General features: G+C 42.2%; 1 non-coding gene across 1 annotated transcript; it reads left to right on the top strand.

Annotated features, from left to right (window-relative positions):
- Positions 1–13,352: 13,352 nt before the first annotated feature.
- Positions 13,353–13,427, top strand: Trnap-ugg. The gene has a single exon. It is a non-coding gene; the product is annotated as a tRNA-Pro (tRNA).
- Positions 13,428–13,669: the final 242 nt, after the last annotated feature.

Raw genomic sequence — 13,669 nt, forward strand, 5'->3', positions numbered from 1 at the left:
ACAGAACGTTTCTGCGACGGATGGTGATAGCTGTTAGCGTGCAGATATCGGTCTGTGTGGGTGGGTTTCGGTAAACTCTGTGGCTGAGACACCCATTTGCTTGGTGGCGGACGAGGACATCAAGGAACGGCAAGGCATCATTTATTTCCATCTTGAACTTGATGTTGTCATGTATGTTGTTGATGTGGTCCAAGAATTCTCCCAGCTTTTCATGTCCACGGGACGAGACAACGAGCGTGTCGTCGACGTAACGAGAGAAGCAACTAGGCTTTTCAGGAGCCGTGTCCAGGGCGATGTTTTCAAAGTACGGCGATGTTTTCAAAGTACTCCATGAACAGATTGGTTACAACTGGAGCTAATGGACTTCCCATCGCAACGCCGTCCGTCTGGTTGAAATATTCTCCATCATACAAGAAATACGATGACGTCAGAGTATGCTTGAATAAATCCACAACACAGTCGTCAAATAACTGGGAGAGCAGATCTATAGAGTCTTTAATGGGAACGCGCGTGAACAACCACACTACATCAAAGCTGAGAAGAATATCCCCTTCTCCAAGACGCAGGTATTTAATTCTACTGATGAAGTCGGCTGTATTCTTGATGTGGTGCACACGGTGACCAACGTGCGGGGTAAGGAGGTTGACCAGATGTTCCGCGAATCTATAAGTCGACGATGCAATGGTGCTGACGATGGGGAAGCCCGAGAAACTTTTATTAGTACATATCGCCGCGAAACTATGCACTCCTATAAATGAAATTATTATTAGCAGAGTGAACAATCTGTTTACGGAAGAGGTAGTGCTCATGGAGGAGGCAGCGTCCTAGGAAGAGGCACCGCCCAGAGCAGAGGTAGCGCCCACAAGAGAGGCAATGTGCACCATGAAGTCTCTCCAGTTTGTCTCGCAGCTACGACTGGTCACATCTTATATACGAGGCCTGTTCAGAAAGTAAGCTCCGATTGATCGCCAAATTGAAACCACAGTGAACATCAGAAATGTTTTACTTGTAACAATTAGCTACACCTTTCAGCTACTTCTCTACGCAGTCGCCGTTCTGACTTAGACTTTTGTCATAGCGTTGTACCAACTTTTCAATAGCCTCATCATAGAAGGCAGCCGCCAGTGCTTTCCGCCAATTCTCCACGCTGGCCTACACCTCGTTGTCTGTGTCAAAATGTTGTCTTCAAAGACAGCGGTTCATGTGACCAGAGATGAAACTCGGGGGGAGACAATTGCGGACTGTATTGTGGGTAATCTCACATTTCCATTTGAAAACGATGCAGGAGCATCTTCATTGCCCCTGCAGAATGCGGCTGAGAATTGTCTTGAAGAAGAAACAGCACGACAGTTATGTAATGTTAGCTGCATAGCTTCAGGCGAAATTTCTCACCAGGCCCTCGTACTTGGCGGCAGACACTATTTTCTAGACATCTTTACGCACTCACTGCGAGCTCAGAAATGAGAAGAGCGACGTGATGCTAACTGGGGTTATACTAGAGACACTACCCAACACATCTGTGCAAAGCTTTATCGGATTTTCATAGTCGTTTCCATTTCGCGACCGATCGGAGCTTACTTTCTGAACGCCCCTCGTATTATTAGTTAATAATTCCCAAGCAACAAACATCGATCATATAAATATAATGCAGAAGGTGGTTGAGCCACAGCGGTACGGAATTATAGTGAACTACCTCGGAATTCCAGGACGCCAAGGCACTAAACAAAATGGACATTTGGACCTTCCCGAAAAGAACGTAATGCAAAAATGGGAATTCCTTATAACACATTTCAATGCATGAGATGATATCCACGAACTTAGATCAAGGGCACGTGATGTGCGGAAAGAAGGGAGAACAATCACGATGGTAGAGTCATCTCCAGTTCTGTAACCTACAATTTATGACGTCCAGAATATTCGACAGATTCTCTAGCTCCGAGAAAAGCTACGCTTAGTGACACTTTAATCCAATCTGAACCAATTTCGCGAATGTAGATCGACACAAACAGGAAATCTACTACTGCGGTAAAGGCCTCTCAATTACGAAGTCCAAACGTGTGCAACATAGACATTTCACTACTATGCTTATCTTATTAATGCCGTATGAACAGTTTTTAGATATACTGTCAGCTATCACCGCCTTTTAATTCTTCCAGAATCTGTTATACCATATTCACGAGGTTGCATTTGTTTTCATTTTGTAAGATCTTTATTACCTGTGGTCTGTTGTAGTGAACCTAAAATATTGGGTGCTATTATTTCAACATACAGAACATAAGAACTGACATGCTAAAGCCGCGACACAACATTTCACACACATAAAATATAAGCCGATTCTGCAAAATATGCTAATCAAGGTGGTGTGCGGCACCAGATGTCTACGCCTAGGTCACACAATTCCCGTAAATTACGGGCCGGTGTTTTGTGGGCGTAGAACTGGCGCCCGATACCAACCCAGATGTAATATAGGGTTCAGGTCAAGCGAATTTGGCCTGCAAGCCACCAATGTGAGTTGACAATTCTGCTCCTGAAACTACCGTAACACTATTCTGACCTTGTGTCGCGGACATTTATCGTTGTGGGAGATGACATCGCCGTCGGGGAAGGCAACACGGGTGAAAGGCTCAAATGGTTCAAATGGCTCTGAGCACTATGGGACTTAACTGCTACGGTCATCAGTCCCCTAGAACTTAGAACTACTTAAACCTAACTAACCTAAGGACAGCACACAACACCCAGCCATCACGAGGCAGAGAAAATCCCTGACCCCGCCGGGAATCGAACCCGGGAACCCGGGCGTGGGAAGCGAGAACGCTACCGCACGACCACGAGATGCGGGCACGGGTGAAAGGTTGCAGGTGATTCGCAAGAACGTTCACGGAGTCCGCAACTGCCATGGTGTCTTCGATTACTTTGACAGGTCCCATGAAAACTCAGGTGAATGTCCCCCATAGCACATTACACTCGTCTCATCTGCCTGATTCGTGGACGGTGCAATGTTTCCAGCATGTTCGCCAGGACAACGGCGAATCCGGACACGACCATAGACCTAGTGTAACGAGAAATGTGATTCATCGCACCGGGCGACACTGTTCCACTGACCTGCCGTTCAATCCCGACGATCCCGTGCCCATTGGAGTCGAAACTGATGATGTCGTTATGTCAACATAACAACATGTAGGCGTTTTTGCAACTGCCCCAGCACCGTATCCTGTCATCCGCTTTGCCGCAGATCGCCTCCTGTCCTACTTTAGAGAAAAGGCTTGCCTACGACCTCCTTATTCTGTGATGATGCTTGGACGTTCAACACATTGTCGCCTACTCGTAGTTTCCCCATCCTTTAACCATTTGCCATAGATCGCCAAGGCACTTACACTAGAGCAGCCGACTGGCTTCGCAATTTCTGAGATGTTCGTTCTCAGGCGCCGGGTTATACCAAACTCTCCTTGGTCAAAACTGCTTATGGCAGTGGCTTTTCCCTTTTGCGGCCCGTATGGTCGCTAGAATGATTTCACATTTGTCTCTGTCCTCTCAAGTCCTCCTTACCGCGCCGTGTGAGCGAACACCACTAGGCAGCATTCAACCTCACAGTGGGCAACGGCCACAATTTATCTTCAGTGTATGCATGTTTCAAAGAGATAAGTGACAGAACAAGCTACTGGAAAACAAGTTTTTTGAGTGTGTTCTGGAAAAATGTAGTTCTTATCTTTCAAAAAGCAGCGTGGCCCTTATAGAATATTAATTCACTCTTTGTGAACCATTACCAATTAGGCCTATAGGACGATGTCGAAGAAGTTCTGAAATGGGATGTTAGATGCAATTCCGAATGTGAATGGCTCACACAGACTGTAACAGGCGTGCTAATTACACTCTAAAAACTATCATTGGAATAAAGGCGGCCTTTGTTCTGTCCTGAATGAATTTAGAAAATTGGTAATTGAGGTAAACTATGCAACGATTCTACCGTATCCGCAGCATATCTCACGTAGAGGGCATGCGAATATCTTCTGGCAGACTAGTGTGTCCACGGAAATACACAGGTCGTTTTACTCTCCTTGTCCTATTCGCAATTGCAGTAAGGCTAGGATACGCTCTTTGCACAGGCAGCTGAGTGTATATGTAGATCTGAAGGCAGTCTGATGAAGCTTAGCTCCAGTTATTGTTCCATCATCGGCGCTCGCATAGGTCTCTATCCTTTGCGTTTTCTTTCATTCAGTGTCGTTCTTTTCCAGCTAGATGGAGAAAGACGAAAACGTGAGCGTTCGTTTATACAATAGAGCTTCTTTGCTTTTATTGGCGAATTTCTGCCTCCCTCACTCGTTCCAGGTGTATATTTCTGTATTTCTACACTGCCACGGAATAAATACGGTCAATTAATAATTGTTCTGTAATTTAAGCGTTTTTGATACACTGACACCTGCTGGTGCCGTGCGCGCTACACAGTAAAAGGACCGTGGCTGGCTACAGTGGTAAGTACCATACTCCTAACACTTGGGTGGCGATGTTTCAGTTGCTCATTATAAAATTAATTTATGTGAAGTTCTGTCGAAATTGTTAACTGGTGTTCTTTGAATTCGCTAGTTTAGATTAGCAGAAGCTCTTCATATTTATAAAAAAGCTAATTAACGTTACCACCAAAATTTCATCTTATGCTGAGGAGGACCATTTGTTGTACATTCAAAGTGACGAATTGCAGTAATTTGTCTAGGTCATTATAATTATTGTTCAGGTAATGTTATTCATTTCGTGGTAATATCAATACACTTTCGAGCTAAAGCTACGGTCTAGTGTCACGAGTTGTTTCATATCCGTATACTTCAGTTTTTCATATAACAGTTGCAAAACAAAACAGTTGCTTTTGAAAATGTTGTATGAATAATGTAATGTCTTGAAACATACTGAATAACCGATGACACTAAATCAAACGAAAAACGTTGGTCGTTACATACTCGTCCACTGTTCCACACAAACCGTTTCAGATGCCATAACTTGATCACTCAGCAACGTGTATGTACTAACGTTTTCGTTCGTCGTTCTTGAATAAAATTGTCTCAAATTAACGCACCTTAAGGCTCTAAATCTATACACTCGTGTTGCAAGGCAGCTTTCGACTAGGAGACCATTATTCTAACTGCAATAAAAGAGAACATGAAAAAACAAGCCTCGATTCGGAAGGTATTACGATGGACAATTGATGTCAGCGTCCTATGGGTAGTAAACGTAATATCTGAATATCTGGCAAAAACAGCCAAAAATCAGAACACGAATTGTTGTTAAATTCTTTCTAAAACAGGGACGAAATATGTGTGTGAAGAGTTTTATGTCTGCTCGTCAGTTTAGTGAATGTATTAATTTACTGTATACATGTACAGGGAAGGAAAATTCATGTGAGCGCTGAAGAGAAATATTCGATGAGGGAGAGTGGTGTTTTCATAAACAGCTGACTGTCAATATTCGCCGTGAATCCGAAAGGATAGCACTGGGGATTCGTTCTATTCTACTGAACGTTACTGATCATTGCAAAACACTTATGTTTGTAATTCAGGTTACTATACAGAAGAATAGTGTGTGTGTTTGTGTAGTTGCGACCAACTAAAATGATGAATATATGATATTCTGTTATGTATAGATTTATACTTACGTGGGTCATTATACAAAAGATTGCAGTAATGCATGTTGAATAAAGAGACCATTTTTTTTCTCTCTGTAGATGTGTGTGCAGCTCCGTAGTCGCTTCTGTCTGTAGTGTTTTATCTGTGGCACTCCAGAAGACTGGAAGGAATCAGGAAGGTTAGAAATAAAAGTTCGAGTCGGTCGTATCCTTTCCAAGGGAACCATTTAACTACATCAAGGAAATTATAAATCTGGATAGCAGGACGGGATCTGAAACAAGGTCATCTCGAATGAGAGACTAGTGCCTTACCATTGCGTCTAAAGGTCTGGTCTATGATTGAGAGCATTCTAGAATCATTAACTTTGTTGAAAATTCCAACTAGTCTTGACACTTGGTACTTTTAACAAACGCCTCATTAAATTTGGATAGCTGTTTGCAGTTACTTGAGAGGAGTTACTCCGCTTTTATTTCAGAAAAAGAAATGTTTCGTCTGTTGGTAACGTTCCTGTTGTAGAGGAGAAGCTGCGACGGACTGTACTGCTTTCGTTCTGTGAGCCAAGAAGGCGCTTTTTTTAAATAAATTACTCATAGATGAGAATAAAAATACAGCACAAGCAAATGTTACAGAAAAATAAAAAAACCCGATGGCAAATGAGCCCGTACGGTCATAATTTGGTGTTTGTTTTTTCTGTAGGTGATTCCAAATACAACAAATCTCTTGTAAAAGACTAATCTGGAGTTTAATGCTTCGTTTTTAGTAGTTATAACTGTCTCGATACCAACTAAGATACAATGTTCCTAATTTAGATCAGCAAATTCTAGGCTAAGCTCTTTCACCCAGAACAGTTTTCGCATCTATAAAAACCATGTCAACGTCACGTGTTACGTACTAGTTCTGTTCACGAATCTGTCGTCGTCAGGTTCACCAGGGCTACTGTCAAAGAGTCTGAAATACGTCAAAAGCTCAGCAGAGGGCACTGCAAGTATTTCATTTTGACAAAAGTTTCTGATTTAACGCCCGCTCAGAGCTTCCGCGTTTTAATGACATGCCTTAGAAAGAGCGACAACGGAAGAAAAGTTGAGCAAATATCTGCGTTTCCTTAGAACGGGAAAACTTTACATCTCTGAACACCGTCTGATTCGCTGCTGTGTACGCTACACAGGCCAGGACTCGTTAACGACTGGTAAAACAAACTTCTTTCCGCACGGCAGCCAACGACCGAAAACGAATAAATAGACGTCAGCTGAAGAGCTTAAATACTACCGCCCAGGGTTCGGAGAAGAGATGGCTTTCACGACGAGGGATCAGTTAAGAATTCCTGGCTTCCTGCCACAACATTATTTTCTGTCACAATGAAGCCTCTGATATATCACCCTGTGTTTTAGTGTTTGCAGCTAAATGGTTGGAAAGCCGTACGAAGGACACAATTCACAGAAAACGAATCTTTTAAAATGTCCGCTTCTGATTTTGTACGGTTCAGCCAACACGAAATTCGATGGTCCATTACTTTTAGTGCCAAAGTTACAAATGGGATATTAAATTAACATTACGATGCTTTTAGTATATTAATGCGAAAAGCTGTACTCATAAAAACCTTCCAGTAAATATTGTGAGGCAGGAATTGATAAGGTAATGTGTACATGTGAGTTTGTGTTCTTTAATGTACGAAATTTTAACTTACCTACTTGGACAATCATTCTCGGGAAACTGACTCACCTGAAACAGAAAAGGTAAACTCTATTACATACAACAGAAAAATAAAGGTCATAAAATAAGTCATAATAAAAAAGGTCACTATTTCTACGTGTTCAGACGATGTACCGCAGCACAGTTGGCTTTAGAGCCGCGTACTCGAGACTTTGATCTTACAAGATGAAACATCCCCTTAGAAAAATTAATGAATTACTGTGCTGATAAACCCCTTACGTTATTTGATTTTCAAACAGCTGAGCAGAACTGAAAGTACTCAGACATTTCACTCTTTACTTAATCTGATCAACACTAAACTGACACACAATATTTTTAGAGCAACGCAATCTGACTTTCAATAATCCCTACAAAAGAATGGCCCTGACTAACAATAACCTATATCTTTCATGAATCACTTACCTCACAAAAATCTTCGTTACTCGACTACTCGAACTACTGCAATACAGCGAGCGCCAATACTTCCAACTAAATAAAAGATTCTAACTGCAGAAGGCACTAACTACTGATAAGCATAGTTAGCAAATGAAAGAATTTGATAGAGAACAAACAATGTATTTACCTTAATAATATTCAAAAGTCATCATATTAATATATCAGTTCATGATATCCAGTATTTCAAATTTACTCTTTCTGATGGACACACGTCCAGATCGTCCGTTCTCAAAATTCTGCCAGCTCTCACCCCACATCCACCACTGCTGGGGGCTCACCTCCAACTGCGCAACGCTACGCGCTGTTCACATCCAACTGCCCAACACTACAATAGCGAATATTCCAACAATGCCAACCAGCCACAGACTGCACACAGCACAGTCAGTGATTTTCATACAGAGCGCTACGTGACGTTACCAACATAAAAACCTAAACAGCCTACTTTCAAAGAGAATGGTCCAGTCCAACAGTCCAAACATTCCGAAATTTAACCTCAAATTTTTCGCACAGGAAGAATACACCGAAAGAAAAGCACTCCTAAAATTTTGGCTGCTAAGGCGTACTTCAAGTTTTTTTTTTAAATTAAAGCTACTCATTTTTGCACCATGAATAACCTCTTATAACGGCGATTTATACAGCCTTCCTGTCTAGCCCGCGATGGCGAAAAAGCAGACGCAGCCGTGACATGAGAACACTGCGCCGCGCAGCGCGTAGTCCAAAGCGCGTACACGCAAGTTTTAAGCACTTAAACCATAGCGAACATGTCAAAGTCTAATTTTTTGAATAACTTGCTGTGAAATCGATAGCTAAAATGTCGTAGATGTATTTGTTTCGGAAGTGACTACTAGAGGAAAAAAATCAAGTCAGTGTATGATGTTAAATTACAGACGACTTCCATCAGCCGGCCGCTGGTGGCCGAGCGGTTCTAGGCGCTTCAGTCTGGAACCGCGCGGCCGCTACGGTCGCAGGTTCGAATCCTGCCTCGGGCATGGATGTGTGTGATGTCCTCAGGTTAGTTAGGTTTAAGTAGTTCTAAGTTCTAGGGGACTGATGACCTGAGATGTTAAGTCCCATAGTGCTTAGAGCCATTTGAACCATTTTTTTTTTTGTGTTAGTCAATGAATATACTCCAATTAAACTTAGAAAGTGTGTTTTTTGTGCGAACATACAATTTTCTGATTGGAACAATGCCTAATGACATTAACAAACAAAGAGTAGGGTAAATTAGAAAGTCAGTGGTGTTTGTTGCAGGATTCTAGTGTTAATCGTTTACGAAAAATCGCACTTTGAACAGTTTTCGTACTGACATTTATTTGTACCATTCAAACTGTGTAGTTGCTGGGTATGCTGTTGTTATGTTTGCTTACAGAGTGCTTGTGTGTTCCTTGGGTTTACTGCGACTTGCTAGTTAGTTAGTGTGTGTGACAGTCTAAAGAGTAGGTGCTGAGTGGACCACGGGATTTACCAATGCAGAAAAAGCAGACTTGCTCATGTTGTATGGGGAGTGTAGGAAGACTGCAGTTCGTTCCTGTACGGCGTATGCGCCATATGTCCCAATAGCGCCAACCATCTCGGCAATTATTCATCGCCTCTTCAACCAGTAGTGTGACAGCTAGACAATGTAAGAGAAGGAAACAAGTGACGACGGAAGAGGGGGAAATTAATGTTCTTGCTGCTGTTGCAGTTGACCCGCACCTTAGCTCCCGCGCAATCCCACGAGGAAGTGGCATGAGTCAGGCAAGTGTCCTAATATTCTTTATCAACATTGGTTCCATCCGTATCACATTCATTTGCATCAAGAGCTGCATGGAAACGATTTTGAGAACTATGTCTGTTGACAATCCCCTTTGGCTTCGTAAGGTGGAACGTCAGTGGTTCAAAATGGCTCTGAGCACTATGAGACTTAACATCTGAGGTCATCAGTTCCCTAGAACTTAGAACTACTTAAACCTAACTACCCAAAGGACACCACACACATCCATGCCCAAGGCAGGATTCGAACCTGCGACCGTAGCGGTCGTGCGGTTCCAGATTGAAGCGCCTAGAGCCGCTCGGCCACACCAGCCGGCGAACGTCAGTGTCCAGTGTAAAAGTGTGATGTGGGTTAGTGAATCATCAGCTCATAGGCTCGCTTTTCGTAGACGGAACACTGAACCTGCGTAAGTACTGCAGTCTCCTAACAGTCTATCCTCCACGTATGTTAGAAGACGTCCCTCTGCAGACCAGGAGGAACTTGTGGTAGCCGGCCGTTGTGGCCGAGCGGTTCTAGGCGCTTCAGTCTGGAACCGCGCGACCGCTGCGGTTAGTTAGGTTTAAGGAGTTCTGAGTTCTAGGGGACTGATGACCTCAGATTTTAAGCCCCATAGTGGTCAGAGCCATTTTTTGAACCTGTGGTACGAATGCTGTCCAGCCCGTAGTGAACGAAGCACTACAACCTATCTTCACGAATAGTTTCCAAATTATTGTTTCGGATGCAGAGGACCTGTACCGTGGCCTGCCTGTTCCCCGGAATTGACGCCTGTAGACTTTTTTCTGTGAGGAAAGCTGAAAAACGCTGCCCACAAAGATACATCAATTACACCCAATGATATGCAACGACGTATTACTGCAGCCTACTCGGACGTATCCGCTGAAATGCTAGCATGTGTGCTGCAGGCGTTCCGTGTCAGACTGGAACCGTGTATTGCCGCTTCTGGTGGCTATTTTGAACACAACTGAGATGATGAATTGTCTCGTTACTGGGCAGAAAGCACATAACTAGTGTATGCACTTGTGTTGTTCTTTAGTGTGTACTACAACAGGTATTATACAAGTGTTGATATGGGAACTTCTCAAAATACGATATCTCGTAAACGATTCGCACTAGAATCCTGCTACAAACACAAATGACATTCTAATTTACCCTACTTTTATTTTGTTAACATCTACAGACATTGTTCCATTTAAAAGTGCATATTTGCACAAAAGTACACTTTATAATTATTATACAGTCTGTTCTTTGTTACTGAAAGCTATAACTCTCCATTTTTTTCTTTGGTCAAGGAAGGTGCTGTATTTTTCCACTGGAATTTAATTAGCTCAACAATCATCTTCCGAACCATAATTCACGGAACCGTAAGAGTTACTTTCTCCTTCTTTTCATGTTTCCAGAATTTCTAACGGAACGTCGCCATCATTCGAACGGATGTCCAAGATATTAACTAGTAAATAACACATATTTAGTTCTTCAGGAGAAGTAGGTGGTTTCGATCGTACATCACGTTCTTCTAACTCTTATCTTTGAGAGATTGAAAACAGAAACTGAATACTACATTACTGTGAAACTCTGATACGTGCACAGTGACCGATGCTATTAGCAAGCATTTGCGAAGAAAACCAAAGAAAATTAATTCAGTTTTACCTCCACTCTTAACACTTAGCGATACCACAAAGACAACTCTAGTTATTATGGGTAATAAAAGAGTTGTAAATTCGAGTGTGTGTCAGTGAAACTATCAATGGAAACTGAAATTCACTTTACAAATTACGATCGCACTGCGCCTTGTTATCTGTTTACCGATGTTCTGTCAATGAAGGCTATGTGCCTGTCGTGTTGCGCACTTGCTCTCTGGTACAGGTACTCAGTGGTGTACATTCCTCCAGCCGCCTGGCGAGCTACGAATTTGGTAATTTTCTACATAAAAAAAATACTTGCAATATGTCTTAGCAGCTAAAATTTTGACTCTGTGTTTCTTCCCGTATAAAAAATTTCAGGGCATGTTCGGACATTTCGGATTGGATTATTCCCTTCTTACTTCTAGCACACGCAAATTTGATAATCGATCTTTGTGCAGTTCTTGAATAACTATGAAAAAGAAAGCTAACGGTGCCTTCTATATGGTCGCGAACAGTTCCCAACGCAGTCGCTGTACAGCGACATTAGGCTTCCATCACTACGGCGACAACATGCAAAATAAAAATGCTAATGAAATGAATGCCAAAGTAAAGCTAATGATTATTGTTCTTCTGGCTGAAAGCAAAGGGGAAAGTAAAATTTGTCCTCGCTCGGAACAGAGAACATATTCACAAAAGAAAATTCAAACTAAAAGCTATGAAATTGGTCGGCAGTTTCTGCAATTTTATATTCAAAATTTCGGCTATAATGGCAAACTGACAAATTCTAGGAAAAAGAAATCTGTTGGTAAAGACAATCCAATAATGTAAAATAAGCGGAGAAAATGTTGAAAAATATCATATATGCTTCAGTGACCAAAATACGAATAAAATACAGCAAATACATTCACTGAAAAAATGTTGTGAGCAGCGTCAGTAACGAAATTTGAAAAGTCAAAACTGGGAACTATAAAACATTGCTTCATAGGAAATTAAATTGCAAAGGATGGCAGAACCAAGAAAAATTAGAAAAGAGACCAATACAATGAAAACTTTTTCATAAATGAATTTATTGGAAGTACCATTATAGTCATTAGAGACACAACAGTTATTCGCACTGGACAAGGATGGACGAAGAAAGGGGCAGAAACCTCTTTAAAGAATCATCCCAGCGTTAAGCTACAGTCATGACCACGGAAAATCTAAACCAGAATATCCTCCGCTTCTACTAGCTGAGAATCAAGTGTCGTAAATATTGTACACCCACACTCGGTTCCGGTCTTTAAAATTAACTTTGAGATAAGGAGAAAATTCGACTTGAACTATGTTTCAACTTTTGTAGCTCGGTGCTCAGTGGTAAAGATTCAGACTAAGGATCCAAAAGCCGGCCGGTGTGGCCGTGCGGTTTAGGCGCTTCAGTCTGGAACCGCGTTACACGCTACGGTCGCAGGTTCGAATCCTGCATCGGGCATGGATGTGTGTGATGTCCTTAGGTTAGTTAGGTTCAAGTAGTTCTCAGTTCTAGGGGACTGATGACCACAGATGTTAAGTCCCATAGTGCTCAGAGTCATTTCCATTTTTAAGGATCCAAAAGTCTCGATTAAGATGTCTTGTCAGTCCTAGGATTTTTGTGTACCATTATAACACTTCTTTCATCTTTGGGAATATTTCTTAGTGAGAAAAACGCCGAGTTGCGCCATGATTCTGAGCCCACAATACAATGAAAATCCTGTTGTAACTGGATCGTCAAATTAATTCAAAGGACTGAGGAAGCCATACCACCTCCATTAGGACCAAGGCCCCGCAGTCCCGTAAGTGGTCTGCTGTGAGCGGCCATTGTGGTGGTAAACTTACGTACCTTTGGTTGTAACGATTCTTACTCGGAGTTATATTGCAAACATAATGCTTCATTTAAACACGTAACAAGATAGAAATTTAATTTATCAACAAGGATATTGAGGAGACAAAGGTCCCGAGTTCGAGTCTCGGTCCGGCAACAGTTTCAATCTGCCAGGAAGTTTCATATCAGCGCACACTCGGCTGTAGAGTGAAAATTTAATTCTAGAAACATCCCCCCAGGCTGTGACTAAGCCATGTCTCCGCAATATCCTTTCTCCTAGGAGTGCTAGTTCTGCAAGGTTCGCAGGAGAGCTTCTGTGAAGTTTGGAAGGTAGGAGACGAGGTACTGGCGGAATTAAAGCTGTGAGGAAGGGGCGTGAGTCGTGCTTGGGTAGCTCAGTTGGTAGAGCACTTGCCCGTGGAAGGCAAAGGTCCCGAGTTCGAGTCTCGGTCCGGCACACAGTTTTAATCTGCCAGGAAGTTTCATATCAGCGCACACTCCGCTGTAGAATGAAAATTTCATTCTAAATGTTTTCTTTGTTAATGAAGTACTGATGACATGTCAAATAATTTATCTGGGCATTTTTCTATCAATAACGACTACAGCGTTTAGAAGTTTCACGTTCTGGAAAAGGCTGTAAACGGTGTGCAAGAAAATGTGTGTCCTTTATTATTACAGGAGACACTACTGGTCAAAGCAT

This window comes from Schistocerca americana, chromosome 1, assembly GCF_021461395.2.
Source record: "Schistocerca americana isolate TAMUIC-IGC-003095 chromosome 1, iqSchAmer2.1, whole genome shotgun sequence".
In the NCBI taxonomy this organism is placed as follows: domain Eukaryota; kingdom Metazoa; phylum Arthropoda; class Insecta; order Orthoptera; family Acrididae; genus Schistocerca; species Schistocerca americana.